We start from the raw sequence: 16,082 nt of genomic DNA, 5'->3' as shown, positions 1-16,082 counted from the left end.
AGGGGGTAACTTTGTTGCAGAGAGTAACTCGTATGTAGAATGAACTAGAGGAAGTGGTGTGTACAGGTACAGTTACAGCATTTAAAAGACATTAGGATAAGTTCACGAATAGGAAAGGTTTAGGGATAGGGGCCAAGTGCAGGCAGGTGGGACTAGTTTAGTTTGGGATTATGGTCGGCATGGACACATGGACCGATGGGTCTATTTCCTTGCTGTGTGATTCTACAACTACAGCTGTCTGATAATTGGCTCCATCCTGATGGCCATGCTATTAATTTAACTTCATGCCTCACAATCTGATTAAGAGAACAGTTTGCGTATATCTTTACTCCAACATCTCATTTTATCATTAACACAATTAACAGGAAGCTGATGCATTTCCCCCCTAGGGATGCAGAAACGATTAGACATTGTTCTAACACTGTTATCAATAGGGTTTGCAATACAGTAGATGCTGTAGCAATGTTCAATAAAGCAGTAAGCCCCCTCTCACTGAGGGACTTACTCCTACACTTACCTCGCCTGCACCAGAATTTCATACAAAGATTGCTTTCTCTCACACATATGAATGTTTAACACTGAGCTATCGTTGTAGCTTTGCAAATCACGCTGCTGCAATAGTAGAACACAGTACAGCGTTACACCTCTGTCTGCCTTACCTCAAGTGCAGCTGTACAATTTACCAGACTGATGTAGAAACAGATTGCAGCACTTACCCACCGACCCGAATTTCTCACTGGAGACCGGTTTTCCCAAGAGTGCATTGTGGCAATTTACCATAACAACCACGAACAGCAGTAGCTTGGTCATGTCACGTCCCTGCAGACAGAGAGAGCACACTAAGATTGCCACTGTGAACGAAATACAATTTGCAATTTCTGGTGGGACTGGCAGAGATGGATGTCCCACACACAACTGCTTCAACTTACTGATTCATGGAGCACACCTCGTTCATCGTGGCCCGCAAGCCATTAGATTCTAATTTGCGACGAAGATCAAATCTTCCCAGCCTAAACCCAATTTACAAAACGGATCTACGATTCGGCAGACGTGGACTATTAACACTGAATTGTTACTGAGCAAGAAACAACGACAGGTCCTGGGCAAAATCGACAATCCGCCTGGGCATATCAGTTCCGACGGGCTTGACCTTTCTCAAACAGAGAGAGCGCTGTCCACTCCTCCAGGTGCTGAACCGAAACTTTGACACTCGGGGCGGGCCCTCTAAGAGAGTCCAGTTCGACGTACTTCCAAAGACAGGAATATATGTCCCCCTTTTGCCTCAAAACTCGTTGATGAACTATCCCACCTTCTAATATCTGTCTTCCTTACAAATTTTTCGCGCTTTTTCTTGAAAGAAGCGTGCTTGGTAGGGACGCGAGTTAGCTTTTTTTAACCAAATTGTTTCAATTATTAAATCTTTATGCACTGAGTTTTGGGACTGTATGGTGAAATGCTACTTACTGATCAAAAGGTAGATTCCAGATATTGAAATGAGACTTCAGTTCGTCCGAGCTGACGTTACTTTACAAATCGGATTGGACCTTGCTCAGCGTTTGAAGTACTATAAAATCAAAGACATTGCAAACTAATTTACTAACAACGCCTCTGGCTGCCACTACCTGCCCCTTTGACACCGACCTCAGCTCAATGATCGATACCCATCAGGACTGGCTTATTAAGAGAGAATGGGACAGCCGTGAAGGAGGCCGTCCGGTCCGTCACACGTATGCCCGCACTTTGATGGAAGTAGCCAACCAATCCCATTCTCCTACTCTTTTCCCAGATCCTTGCCAATGTTTTCCTTTCAAGTTATTTATCCCATATTCTCTTGCAAGTTGCTATTGGACCTGTTTCCCGCCGCACCTTCAGGCAGCTGTCTATACTTGCCAGAGAACACCTATCCAAAAATCGCCTTACGTCAATGAGTTAAACCGTTCGGAAATGGCTATCGAATACTCTGTCCAAATTCTGGCATGTTTTGACCAGTTATATTGAAGATCCCCACGTCCTGCTCTTTACACAGCAAATGAAAGTGGCTCACCCCGTGGTGTTGTCCTGTTGGCCGTCCTTCTGCTCTATGGTTTAGTAAATTGGCGAACTCTTGTTTTTAACTCCGCCGTGAGATTCGTTCCCGTGGACTTCACGAAAATCATCTTCAGTATGACTCATATATGGGTGTTAAAATAAAAAAAAACCCTCCTCTGATGGATAAGTTAGGAATGTTATATAATAGGCGTTGCCTCCCACGGAAGCTGCAGTTCGAACTCAGTATGGTTCTGTACGGAGCACCACCCGTTTACAAACCTCGCTCCGTGCTGAAGGCAGGATTGGAAACTATCTTTAGATATTGTCCAGCTTTACACATGCCAATCTTCCAGATGAAACAAAAACCGATTTCCACTATATCCAAACCCGCATATTTCATACATCTGTGAATTCCCCCCATTCTACAAATACACTTGAACCAAATTTTTTAGTAGCATTTCAAAATCGTTCTGTTGGATTTTGCAACGCAAAAATACGCAACTCCAACCTCATGTTAAACTGCGTTACTGGTTTCGTTATACCTGTAATATCTTTGCCTGACAACTTGTACCTTCGCTACCTCCTAAGTTTGCAAATATTTTAGTATTTGTTGCTGTCAAGATGTCCACGCAACCAAATGCTTGTCACGTTGATCATTGGACTGCCACAGAGGGGCGCTGCATGGGTTTACAGCAGAGATACCTATACACAGGCACCTTGCTTTGTTCAATAAGGATTGACTATAGGACTGCCGAAATATGACAAAGCAATAGTTGCCGCGAAACACAGGAATTCACGATTCAGAAAAGTGCAAATCTGTATATACAGCTGGCTAATTTATTGGTAATCTTGAGATTGGAAGCAAAACTTTAAACGATAATCTCTTAGATTGGGATTTCAATAATCTTTTTAATCCTCACTGAATGCTTCCTTTATGCAAGCTTTAAGGCAAGCGAACAATAACTGCTGCAAATGTTTCCACGCGCCATTATAAACAAATAAGGAACGTTTCTCATATTTCACTGATCGTCACTCCACAGTGAACAAACCCATTCCATGTTCTTCATACACTAGAGTTTAGTGTTACAAAGTGCGTATTAACAATTCAGAGATAGCAAGAACTGCCGAAGCTGGAGTCAGGGATAACACAACATGGAGCTGGATGAACACAGCAGGCCAGGCAGCATCAGAGGAGCAGGAAAGCTGACGTTTAGGGTCAACTTTCCGACTCGACATTAACAATTGAACTGCACTGCAATTGATTCAAAATGTTCGGCGTTCAGTTCAAAATGATTGAACTGCTGCTGTTAAAATTGAGTAAATGCTAATTTAATGGCGACACCGCATATATACTTGCATAGCGAGTTGTACATTTATGGCGGAGATAATGGGAACTGCAGATGCTGGAGAATCCGAGATAACAAAGTGTGGAGCTGGATGAACACAGCAGGCCAAGCAGCATCTTAGGAGCACAAAAGCTGACGTTTTGGGCCTAGACCCTTCATTTCTGATGAAGTGTCTAGTCCCGAAACGTCGGCTTTTGCGCTCCTAAGATGGTGCTTGGCCTGGTGTGTTCATCCAGCTCCACACTCTACATTTATGGCATCTTGATCAGATGCCCATATAAAAATATATGACAATTACTCTTTAGAACGCACAATTACAGATACAGTTCTGAAGAAGGGTCACTGGACTCGAAAAGCCCATTGTGCTTTCTCTCCGCTGCTGCTGCCAAACCAGTTGAGTTTCTCCAGCAATTTCTATTTATTTTTGTTTCAGATTTCAAGTTTCCACAGTTCTTTATTTTATTTTAACTACACCTATTTTATTGTTATTTTCAGCATAATCGGATGCTTTATTGATTTTCCTTGTTAAATCAAAACCTGAGTGTTATTCAAAATTGCATTTTGACACAAGTCAAAACAGATTGGTAAAAATGCAAACTCTGAACGGGAACAACAATTTATTCAGTATGAGAAGAAAGCTCTCCCTTCCACCCGAGCTTCCCTGTAGCAATTCATAACTGCTACAAAATGAGGGGGAAAAATCCCTAAATTCTTTACTTCCTTTCCAAAACTGCAGGTTGGAAAGATGGGAGCTAGTGAATCATGCTTAAATTCTGCTCATAGCAATATTCACCTCCCTCAAACCCAACATAGAACAGGTGCAAAAATTCATTTGACATTTAGTGAAAAGAATCTTTGGATCTGAGCATTACTGAACAGCCAATTGTTATTGAGGATCTCTAATCTACCACAGATCTGATTCATGAACTTCCATCTCTGTCCCTTCTTTATCCATGGTCCTTGCACCACTACATGATACTATTCTGAATCATTGTCCAGGGCATATTTAGAGATGATCTAGTTTGAAACATGTTTGAATTGGGGACACTGAAAAAAATCATAATAAATTCCATTACAAACACACCAACTCACACAGTTGCCTTGACCAAACATCCTCACACCCTGCTTTCTGTAAAGATTCCATCACATTCTTCCAGTTTCTCCATCACATTTGTTCTGATGATGCCACCATTTGCAGTGGGATCTCAGAAATGTCCACCTTTTTCTTCAAACCACCATCATGGTTGACAGGGCCCTTAGCTATGTCCAACCCACTTCCTGCACTTCTGTCCTCAACGCTTCTCTTCCCTTGCACAACAATGACAGGGCCTTCCAATCCTCACTTACTGTCTCACAAACTTCTGCATTTAAAGGATCATAAGCCACTATTTCTGCCACCCCCACTAGACACAAATTCCCCTCCCTTTCAGTATTTCACAGAATTCATACCTTCTGACACACTATATTCCACTTCTCCTCCACACTCACAATACAGTCTCCTCTACATCAGGAGATGAAATGCAGACTGGATGACTGTTTTGTGGAATACCTATGTTCTGTCCATAAAATGATCCTGAGCTTCCAGTTGTCTGACACTTCAATACACCACTGTATTCCTACACCAATAATTCTGGCACAGGCCTGCTGCAGTGCTCCAGAAGAACAGCATCTCATTTTCTGCTTAGGTAAATTACAGCCTTCAGGATTCAATATCAAGTTCAATAATTTTAGTCCATGAATGCCTCTTTCTATGTCTATTACCTACCCCCACAACCTCAGGTGCTGTCATGACACAGGTTGCTTTCAGCACTGCCAATCCATTTTCACCCACACATAGTCCCCATTATCACTCATCCAGCTTCTCTTCTTCCCTGGCTTACTACATACATAGTGCAAACTTTATGTTATCTTTCTCTCAGACTCTCTGTAGTAATTTGTCTGTCAATTAGCCCATTTTTAGTCCATTTTAATGTGTTTGTCCCATTCACCTCGCATGTTGCTCTTTTCCATTATGGAGCTGTTTCTAGCATGCACCTCTTGTATTCTCTTGTATGTGTCAATTATTGCCTCATTGGGCTGTTTCTAACCACCCTTTCCCTATCTGACTGCAATGATCCTTTCACACAATCCACCAATTTTCCACCTCCTCACGCTTTTGAAGAAAACTTGCTTGCAACCCATTAAACTAATTAGCTATCATCTTTTATGATAGTGGGTTTAAGTTTGATTCCAGACTATCCTCAATTATTTGTTCACCCCTATTGAACGAGATCATTTATTCTAGTTTTCCATTCTGAGAATGATGCTTGCTGTATTTTTGTTCTTAATAGCCTAAATGTATATTGTATTTTACTTTAAAGGGTATATTCAGACCGCTTCAAACCAACTTGAAATAGGGAATAATGAGACATTGGTTTAATACCTTTACTCATGTTATGCGATCTATGACATACACTCACTATAAGGTTAGCCCCGCTGGGAGATATTTGAAGGAGCACTCCTCAAAAAGAATTGTAGATGCTTGAAATTAGAAATTCAAGTTCCCTGAGATTGTTGCATGTTGAACCTTTTAGAGTTTTTATAACGTCTTACTATCATGACAATATGTCAACACATTCTGGTATTTTTAGCAGGTACATAATGTGTGAACCGATTAAGTTATCTTATAAGTTATGTAATCCTCCTTAGTATGTCTGTATGACACCAAAGTTGCTTTTCTCATGCTTAATACCTCATGATCTCATTCTTTCTCATACCTTTCCTGTTAGACCATTGTATTTAGTCAATCAGCAGACTATATGACTGACTTGGTAGCTAGACTACACTATATCTGTCTTTGAAGATGTATAAGCTTTTAACACTAATTTTGTAGAATTTACTAAATTAAATTACATATTTTTCATTTGTGTAAGTCTCTGTATGGCTAGGAACTATCATTCATAATTGCATGATTTTCCCCATTTAGCTTAAGTTTGTCTACAGTGTACTTCGCTGTCTTCTGAAATGTTAGAAGGCTAAGGTAGGTATCTCACATATTAACCAATAAATAATCGATTTCAATTTGAATTTAATGATTGTATCTGGTACTATCCTAACTAATACAGGAGAGAATCACAACACAACATTTAACATATTAGAGATGTAGTCTGTTTATGGAAACTAGTTCAGCCATGTATATAGAAAAGGACTGAGCAATGACAGAAGAGTCCACACCATTGAAGGATATTGAAGGGCTAGCCTTATACTTCCTCACATGATCTCCCTTAATTTAAAAGTTATCTTTATAATGCTAATTGCAAGAGCTGTCTTAAAACAAAAGATAACAACACTTTGATCTGAGTTTGGAGGGACTTTTACTACCTTATATTGCCTTCTTGCTTCAGAGATTACTTTATGGAGACAATGTGTTGATTAACAAGGACTGTGACTAGTTCTATGACTGCTCATAAATAATACTGGTCTTGATGTTCTGTTCCCCAAATAGTCACAACCCTTCATCACTCTCCTATTACTCATTCAGATAATCATTTCTCTCTTTCTCTGAGAACCAGTATTAAGATCTAAGTTGAGACCACTAACCTTCTTTTAAAAAAATGAAATTCTTATACAGCTAGTTATTTACTGAAATAATGAAACCATACGATTTTGTGCTTTAAAACCTTTTTTCACTGTAAAAGAGTCAAACAAAGAAAATACTAAATACTATCTTGGGAAACAATTATATTGTAAAACCTGGAATGACCATAAGCTAAACATGAATTAATAGGCAAATTGAAGTTAGGAATAAACATAAATTATATATTAAGTGGTAAATACAATTGAAACAGACCTTATGAATTGGCTTTGCAGTCCACACAATACATATGTCACAAATCTAAGTTACAAAATCCTTCAAAGCCCTGCCTTAGTCAGGAAGGATTTCAGCTTCCTCCTTTTTAAGATTTTGCCTGATTCTCAGCCAACAGCAACACATAGATAAGCCAAGTTCTTGGGCTTGGTCAAGTTCGGCAGAAACTTCCTAACTTCGCTTTTGAGTCTGAGTGGTGTAGTTCTACCAATGCTGTTTTCAAATAACATAGAAAGCTGCAGAAACTATATCTTTGATTATTCTCAACTTCTGGATATAGCCGCTGGTTTGTTCAGACTGCTTGTACTGCACAATTGGATTCTTTACTTACTATTTAACTCTGATGCCTCTCAGAGTCCTATTTTATGATTCCAGCCAAGTTCAGTCTTCACAGTAGCTTTGGTTTCCACTTCAGTTCCAGTCTAGCTTTCCTTAGAAACTGGAATGATGAAAGCGCCTTTTTGGTTTCCCTTTTCAGTTAGGATCTGTCTAACAAAATACATACTTTGAAATCACACATTCCACCACAACTGACTGAATATAGATCTTTGATGCATATTACAAATTGCAGGTTTTGTGAAGTGCTGAATTTAACAGCCTCAAAGCAGAACTTCAGTTCTGAAGAAGGGACACTGAACTCAAAATGTTAACTCTGCTTTCTCTCTACCAGACCTGCTTAGCTTCTCTCAGAAATTTCTGCTTTTGTTTCAGATTTACAGCATCCGCTGTTTCCTTTTACATGAATGTAACTGCAGTTGCTCATTCACTCACTGGAAAGCTGGTGGCAATCCCATTGCAACCATATTCTGCCAACTCTGATCAAGATACTTCATGGTTGGGTGTGTTGATTGTCATTTTAATACCCTAGCTCACAACACTTTTTGAGTTACTTATGATAAAAGTTTATACCACCATCCTCTTTAATTGTGGGAAACTGCAGGGGCTGTCTGATCTATGTGGTTGTCGAAAACCACTTCCTGGTCTAACAAGAAGGGTGTCTTGTAGTTCACATGATTTAGTTTATTGCATGTTATCAACTTGCTACAGGTTACATTGAAATGACAGACTCTTGTAGAGACTTTGCAGGGGACCAGATGTTAGGTCCCACGAGATCCCAAGCTGTTCTCTCCACGCATCCATATGCCATCACAGTGGATGGTGCTTATGGCACTCCTTGGTAGTAACCCTTTCAGGCTCATAAATGACATGGATCAAACAGGATTCTTTGTCATGCATAGTGCTGAGCCCCTTGAGTGCTTTAGGAACTAAATAAACTGTCAACGCTTCTTCTCCTGCATTTCCCAAACCTGCAATTGCTACCATGAAGAAGAACAACCATGGGAAAAGAACAATGTTCAACGTCCACATCAAATTACACTCACACATCATCCTGACCTAGAAATATACCTTTTTTGTGGAATGTCGACATTGCCGGCTGGGCCAGCATTCATTGTCCATCCTGTGATGCCTTCAGAAGATGGTGGTGAGCTTCCTTCTAGAACTGCTGAAGTCCATTTGGTGTAGGGCCACCCACAATGCTGTTAGGGAGGAAGTTTCAGGATTTTGACTCAGTGGCAGTGAAGGAACAGTGATACATTTTTGTGAGGTCCCTGTAAGGCCCATGGTGGGGGGGAGGGGGGGGGGTCACTAATTCATCTACCTGTGGAACATGTTGAGCATCCCTTGGTAACAGGCAATGGCCTGCCCAGTGTAACTCATCATCTGAGCTCTTTATAAATATGACCTGGGGATGGCACTGCAGAACTGCCTGTCCTGGACTGGGACTAGCCTTTGTATGCCGTAAGTAGTGGCTCTATTTTTGTGTTCAACCATAAATGTCATTCCTTTCTATTTGGGCTTCCTGAGTTATTGCAACTTCCAAATCTCGATGGTGAGCAGTTTGGAGGGCAATTTCCAGGTTACCATGTATCTGCTATCCTTGTCCTTCTAGATAGTAGTGGATTGCATGCTTGGAAGGTGCTGTCTAAAGTGCATTGGTAAATTTCTGCTGTCCAGCTTGTTTATGCTAAACATGCTGCTGCTTTGTTTGTGGATGTGGTGCCAATCAAGCGGCAGCTTTCCCTAGATAATGTCAAGTTTCTTGAGTGTTGCTGGAGCTACACTCATTAGACAATTGGAGTATCATTCCATTGTGCTCCTGACTTGTGCCTTGTAAATGGTGGACAAGACTTGGAGAGTCAGGATGGGGATTATTTACATATTTGCATACCATCTTTCCTCTATTGTCACTGGGTCACATTCCTAGTTATATCCACCCATCTTGCTGTGGGTGTACTTACATTACTTATATTTCAGCAGTTCATGAAACTGTGCTCAATATCACTTAAAGATGGGTCCTAAATGACCACACTGTGAATGTCGTCCTCTCTGATCTTTTAAATATCTGTAGATTCCCATGTGCTTTAATGCAGCTGTGATATCATAAACTTCAGAACTTTAATAACTTCATGGATTGAAGGAATCAACAAATCTAAACTGTTACACATGGAAAGAAGCAGCAATGATTCTGTCTGGCATAAATTAGTAAAGAACAAGAACAAACCTATCTGGGAATTGAAAGCAATTAGCCATGCCTGAGGCAGGGAGTCCAAAGCTGTATGATCAAAACTGTTTTAATACCTGCTCGATAACTGGCTGCTCTAATGCCAGAAGGACAACTCTTCACCCTGCAAAAGAATTTAAGCAGTTAGCTGCAGGAAAGCTGTGTTTTCACAGAGACAGCTAACAAGGAACAAAAAAGTTACTTCGAAAAGAAGGCAAGCTGCAGACTTGCAATATTTTGGATGAAAGAATCGAAAGAATCACCAATAATATCACATCATACACCCGAAGGATGAAAAAATCTGTACAAGAGCCCAACACCAGAATGATTCAGACGCGGAACTTCAAAGAACAACACTGCAGAAGGCTCGAACCACCTTAACAGATGATGCCAAAGAAGGAACAAAATACATTCAAACAAATGTTTGTTCAGTTTCCAGTTAAAAATTGACTCGAAATAAGAAGGTATTTGTCTGATATGGGCATATCACAAGTTACACCTAGTTTGGCTATTTATTAAGAAATCTCAGAGACAATCAAATACTGAAACAATTATTTAAACTTTATCGGATGTATGTATCAACTAAAATAAGACCCCTGAAATAAGCAAGTTAAACTTCAAATTCAACTTGGCTGTTACCCGATTAATGGTGGAATTAGTTACAATTACAACCAACACTGCGGGCCAATCAGTTTTACCAGCACCTTTTCCTCGGTGATGGCCACCACACTCAGCTCTGCCCCCTGATGCTCTTGAATTTTTGGGAGATTACTTGCGTCTTCCAGGGTGAAGACTGACACAAAATTATTCAGCTCCTCAGCCATTTCCTTGTTCCCCACTACTATCTCTCCACCGTTATTTTCCAGCAGTCCAATGTCCACTTTTGCCTCTCTTTTGCCCTCTATATATCTAAAGAAACTCTTACAGTCCTCATTTATATTACTGGCTAGCTTATCCTCATACTTAACCTTCTTCCTCCTTATTTCATTTTTGTTGCCCTCTGCCGGTCTTTGTAAGCTTCCCAGTCCTCTGGTTTTCCACCTCCCTTCGCTATATTATATGCTTTCTTTTTTGTTTTTATTCTATCCCTGACTTCCTTACTCAACCATGGTTGCCTCATTGTCCCTGTACTGTGCTTCTTTTGCCTAGGGATGAATCTTTGCTGCGTCTCCTGAATTACTCACAGAAATTCCTGCCATTGTTGTTCCACTCTTTTTCCCGCTAGGGTCCTCTTCCAGTCAATTCTGCCCAGCCCCTCCCTCATACCTCTGCAGTCTCTTTTATTCAGCTGTAATACCATTGCCTCTGATTTTATCTTCTCCCCGTCAAATTGCAAAGTAAATTCTATCATCTTATGATCACTGCCTCCTAAGGGTTCCTTTACCTTAAGCTCCTTTATCAAGTCTGCCTCATTGCACAACACTAAATCCAGTATTGCTTGTTTCCTTGTGGCCTCCACCACAAGCTGCTCCAAAAAGCCATCTCGTAGACATTCCACAAACTCCTTTTCTTGCAATCCACTACCAGCATGATTTTCCCAGTCCCCCTGCATATTGAAAACCCCCATGATCACTGTGACTTTGCATTTCTTGTACACTTTTTCTATCTCCTGGTGTATCTCACACCCCAGCTCCTGACTGTTTGGAAGCCTGTGCCCAACTCCAACTGTGGTTTTTTTCATCTTTGCAGTTCCTCAATTCTACCCACACAGATTCTACACCATCTGACCCAACTTGGTTTCTTCCCAATGATTTAACTTCATTTCTTACTTAGAAGGCCACCCCACCCCCTGGCCCACCTGCCTATCTTTTTGATAGGATGTATATCCTTGGATATTCAGTTCCCAATCCTGATGCCCACGCAGCCACAAGCCTTGCAAACATTGCTACATTGCTTGTAGATTTTCTATATTTAGAAAGTTCCCTGTTGTGTTGGTTTTTCTTGGTCCATTGTAACTAACCTCACATTATTTTTGAGTCAAAAACAAAGCTAGATATTGTGGTTTACTGTTCCTTTTAATGAGCCAAGTGAATAGTTGAGGTCCCATGTAGCTCCTGGAGGATGCCTCAAGTTTCATCTTGTCAATTTTTGTTTTCATTACCTTTTCCTTTCCATTTTCCCTACATCTATCCTTTTCCAATCAGCTAATTTCTTTACCAGATCAATAACTTGCCTTCAATTCCATCAGCTTCAACTTTAGCTATCCTTTACTTTAGCCAGGTCACAATCAAATCATATTGAATGGTGGAATAGGATCAAGGGTCATAATAGCTTAATGATGCTCCTGATTCCTACATGTGTTTATAGTCATCTCTTCATAAAAAAATTCAATCAGTTTCTTAAGGCTGAATCTACTCATTGATGCTGAGTTGAGAGAACTTTTACAAAACTGGAAGAAAGTTCATCAATTTATTTTAAAGTCTAGAATGGAAGCTGATCCTTGGGATTTGTCACTGAATGGTGACACTTCTTTGTTATTTTAATTTGCTTATTTAAACTTTGGTGAATCGCTGTACCAGGTTCAATGTTAGGTTCCTAATGTCGACTTTGACTGTAATTACTAATGCAATGTAATGATTTGGAATCTTCACTGCTTCCTTACCAAAATCACCAGGAACGGTTTTCAAAGCATCCACTTTGTTATTGGTGAATTTCTTTGTTTCAGAGGTTGTAAAAAGTTTTTGTTTTGGTTTTCATATCACTTGCAAGTTTCCTTTGATTGTTTCTTTCTTCAGTTCTTACCACCTGTTCATTTTCTTATTTATTTGTGGAATGATGGTGTCGCTGGCTGAGCCAACATTTATTGCCTATCCCTAGTTGCCCTCGAGAAGGTGGTGGTGAGCTGCCTTCTTGACCTGTTGCAGTCCTCCTGCTGTGGGTTGACCGCAATTAGGGAGGGAATTCCAGGATTTTGACCCAGTGGCAGTGATGGAACAGTGATACACTTCCAAGTCAAGATGGTGAGTGGATAAGAGGGGGACTTGAAGGTGGTGGTATTTCCATGTGTCTGCTGCCCTTATCCTTTTCGTTAGAAATGGTCATGGGTTTGCAAGGTGCTGTCTGAGGATTTTTGGCGAGTTCCTGCTGTGCATCTTGTAGATAGTACAGACTGTTCTTGAGCATTGGCGGAGGAGGGAGTGGGTGCTTGTGGATGTGGACCACTCAAGCGGCTGCTTTGTCCTGGATGGTATCAAGCATCTTGAGTGTTGTTGGAGCTGCACTCATCCAGCCAAGTGGGGAGTATTCCATCACACTCCTGAAATGTGTTTGTAGTTGTTGGACAGGATTTGGGAGTCAGGAGGTGAGTTACTCGCCACAGTATTCCTTGCCTCTGAACTGTCCGTCTAAACATTGTGATTTTGTTGCAAGTGCAGTTGAGTTTCTGGTCAATGGGAAAACCCAGGATGTTGTTAGTAGGGGTTTCAGCGCTGGTAACACCATTGAATGTCAAGGGATAACAAAGTGTGGAGCTGGATGAACACAGCAGACCGAGCAGCAATGCTGCTCAGCCTGTTGTGTTCATTCAGCTCCACACTTTGTTATCTCGGATTCTCCAGCATCTGCAGTTCCCATTATCTCTGAATGTCAAGGGAAGTGGTTAGATTGTCTCTTATTGATGATAGTCACAGCCTGGCATTTGTGTGGCACGAATATTACTTGCCGCTTGTCAGCCCCAACCTGGATATTGTCCAGATCTTGCTGCATTTGAACACGGACTGCTTCTGTATCTAAAGAGTTGCAAATAGTGCTGAACATTGTGCAATCATCGGCGAACATTCCTATTTCTGACCTTACAACAGAGGGAAAGTTATTGATGAAGCAGCTGAAGATGGTTGGGACTCGGATACTACCCTGAGGAACTCTTGCAGAGATGTCTTGGAACTGAGATGACTGACCTCCAATAACCACGGCCATCTTTCTTTCTGGGTATGACTCCAACCTGTGGAGAGTTTGTCTCCATACCCTTGATTCCAGTTTTGTTAGGAATCGTTATCACTTTACTGCCGATCAAGAGTAAATTGATGAAGCTACCAAACAGGGCTACTTGCATGCCAAACAGCATAAGCAGCAAACGATAGACAGGGTGAAGTGATTTCACAACCAAAGGATCAGATCTAAGCTCGGCAGTCCTGTCACATCTAGGCGTGAGTAGTGCTGGACAATTTAAACAACTCAGTAGAGGAGGAGGCTCCACAATTATCCCCACCTTCAATGATGGAAGAAACCAGTGCATTAGTGCAAAAGATAAGGCTTAAGATCTTGTGGCAATCTTCAGCCAAAAGTGCCGATTGAGTGATCTGAATCAGCCTCCTCTTGTGGTCCCCAGCATTACAGATACCAGTCTTCAGCCAATTTGATTTACTCCGTGTGATATCAAGAAATGGCTCAAGGCACTGGATGTAACAAGGGCTAAGGTCTTTGACAATGTTTTAGCAATAGTACTGAAGACTAGTGCTACAGAACTTTCCACAGTCCTACCTAAGCTCTTCCAGTGCAGTTACAACACTTGTATGTACCCTACAATGTAGAAAGTTGCCCAGGTACGTCCTGTGCAAAAAAGACAGGACAAATCCAATCCGGCCAATTACTGGCCCATCAGTCTACTCTTGATCATCACTAAAGTGTTGGAAGGTGTCACTAACAGTGCTTTCAGGCTGCATCTGCTCAGCAATAGCCTGCTCAGTGACGCCCAGTTTGAGTTCCGCCAGGGTCACTCAGCTCCTGACGTCACTACGGCCTTCGTTCAAACACAGACAAAAGAGCTGGTTTCAAGAGGTCAAATGAGAATGGCAACCCTTGATATCAAGACTGCATTCAAAACAGTGTGGCATCAAGGACCCCCAGCAAAACTGCAATCAATGGGAAATGGGATGAACTCTCAGTTGCTTGGAATCATCTCTGGCACAAAGGAAGGTGATTGTGGTTGTTGGAGATCAGTAATATCATCCCCAGGCCACCTCTGTAGGAGTTCCTCAACACTGCATCCTTTGCGCAACCATCTTAGAATCACAGACTTCCTACAGTGCAGAAAGAGGCCATTCAGTCCATCGTGTCTACATCGACTTTCTGAAGAGCACCCAGACCTACGTGTGTCCCCCTCGCAACACACACCAATATCCCCACAGTTCCCATGGCCAATCCACCTAACCTGCACATCTTTGGACTGTGGGAGGGAACCGGAGCACCCAGTGGAACCCACGCAGACACGGGGAGAGCGTGCAAACTCCACACAGCTACCAAAGGCTGGAATTGAACCCAGGTCCCTTGATCTGTAATGCAGCACTGTTAACCACTGAGCCACTATGCTACCCTTCAGCTGCTTCATCAATGACCATCCGTCCATCATAAGGTCAGATATTCACTAATGTTTGCACCATGTTCAGCACGATTCACAACTCCTCAGGTACTGAAGTAATCCATGTTCAAATGCAACAAAATCTGGATGATAGCCAGGCTTGGGCTGACAAGAGGCAAATCACATTCGCAGCACACAAATGCCATGCAACTTCGATCTCCAAAAAGAAACAATCTAACCTCCAACCCATGACGGTCAATGGCGTTACCATCACTTAAGCACTCACTACCAACATCCTGGGGGTGACCATTGCCCAGACACTGAATTTGAATAATCATATAAATACTATGTCAAAGGCTAGGAATCTTGCAGGGTGTAACTCACCTCCTAACTTCCAAAAGCATGTCCCCCGTCTACAAAGCACAAATCAGGAGCGGAATACTCCCCACTTGCCAGGATGGGTGCAACATCAACAACACTCCAGATGCCTGACACCTTCCAGGACAAAGCCGCCTACTTGATCAGAACCATGTCCACAAACATTCATTCCCTCCACTGCCAGCGCTCAGGAGCAGCAGTGTGTACCATCTACAGGATGCACAGCAGAAATTCACCAAGGCTTCTTGCACAGCACCTTCCAAACCACTTCCATCTAGAAAGACAAGGGTAGCAGATATATGGAAACACCATTCCCCGCAAATTCCCCTCCAAGCCACTCACCAGCCTGACTGGAAAATAAGGCACCATTCCTTCAGTGTTGCCGGGTCAAAATCCTGGAACTCCCTTCCTGACGGCATTGTGGAAGCACCTACACAAGACAGAGTACAATGATACAAGAAGGCAGCTCAATACCACCTTCTCCAGGGCAATCAAGTGATGGGCAGTAAATGCTGGCCTAGCCAGTGATGCCCATTTCCCCGAAATGAACAATAATTCTTATGGAAAACAAGTCAATGCTGAAATGAGAGATTCGGAATGGGTTGAATGAATAATAATTTTCCA

The 16,082-nt window shown here is 41.8% G+C and overlaps 1 long non-coding RNA gene across 1 annotated transcript; it reads right to left on the bottom strand.

The window, feature by feature from the left end:
• Positions 1-804: 804 nt before the first annotated feature.
• On the bottom strand, positions 805-2,598 carry LOC125463270 (uncharacterized). The gene is made up of 3 exons (XR_007249798.2): positions 2,045-2,598; positions 1,465-1,564; positions 805-819 (listed from the first exon to the last, which is right to left on the bottom strand). It is a non-coding gene; the product is annotated as an uncharacterized LOC125463270 (long non-coding RNA).
• Between the last annotated feature and the right edge of the window lie 13,484 nt (positions 2,599-16,082).

This window comes from Stegostoma tigrinum, chromosome 25 (assembly GCF_030684315.1).
Source record: "Stegostoma tigrinum isolate sSteTig4 chromosome 25, sSteTig4.hap1, whole genome shotgun sequence".
In the NCBI taxonomy this organism is placed as follows: Eukaryota; Metazoa; Chordata; class Chondrichthyes; order Orectolobiformes; family Stegostomatidae; genus Stegostoma; species Stegostoma tigrinum.
The sequence above is the reverse complement of the archived record's forward strand: the minus strand, read 5'-3'. Positions and strand labels throughout refer to the sequence as shown.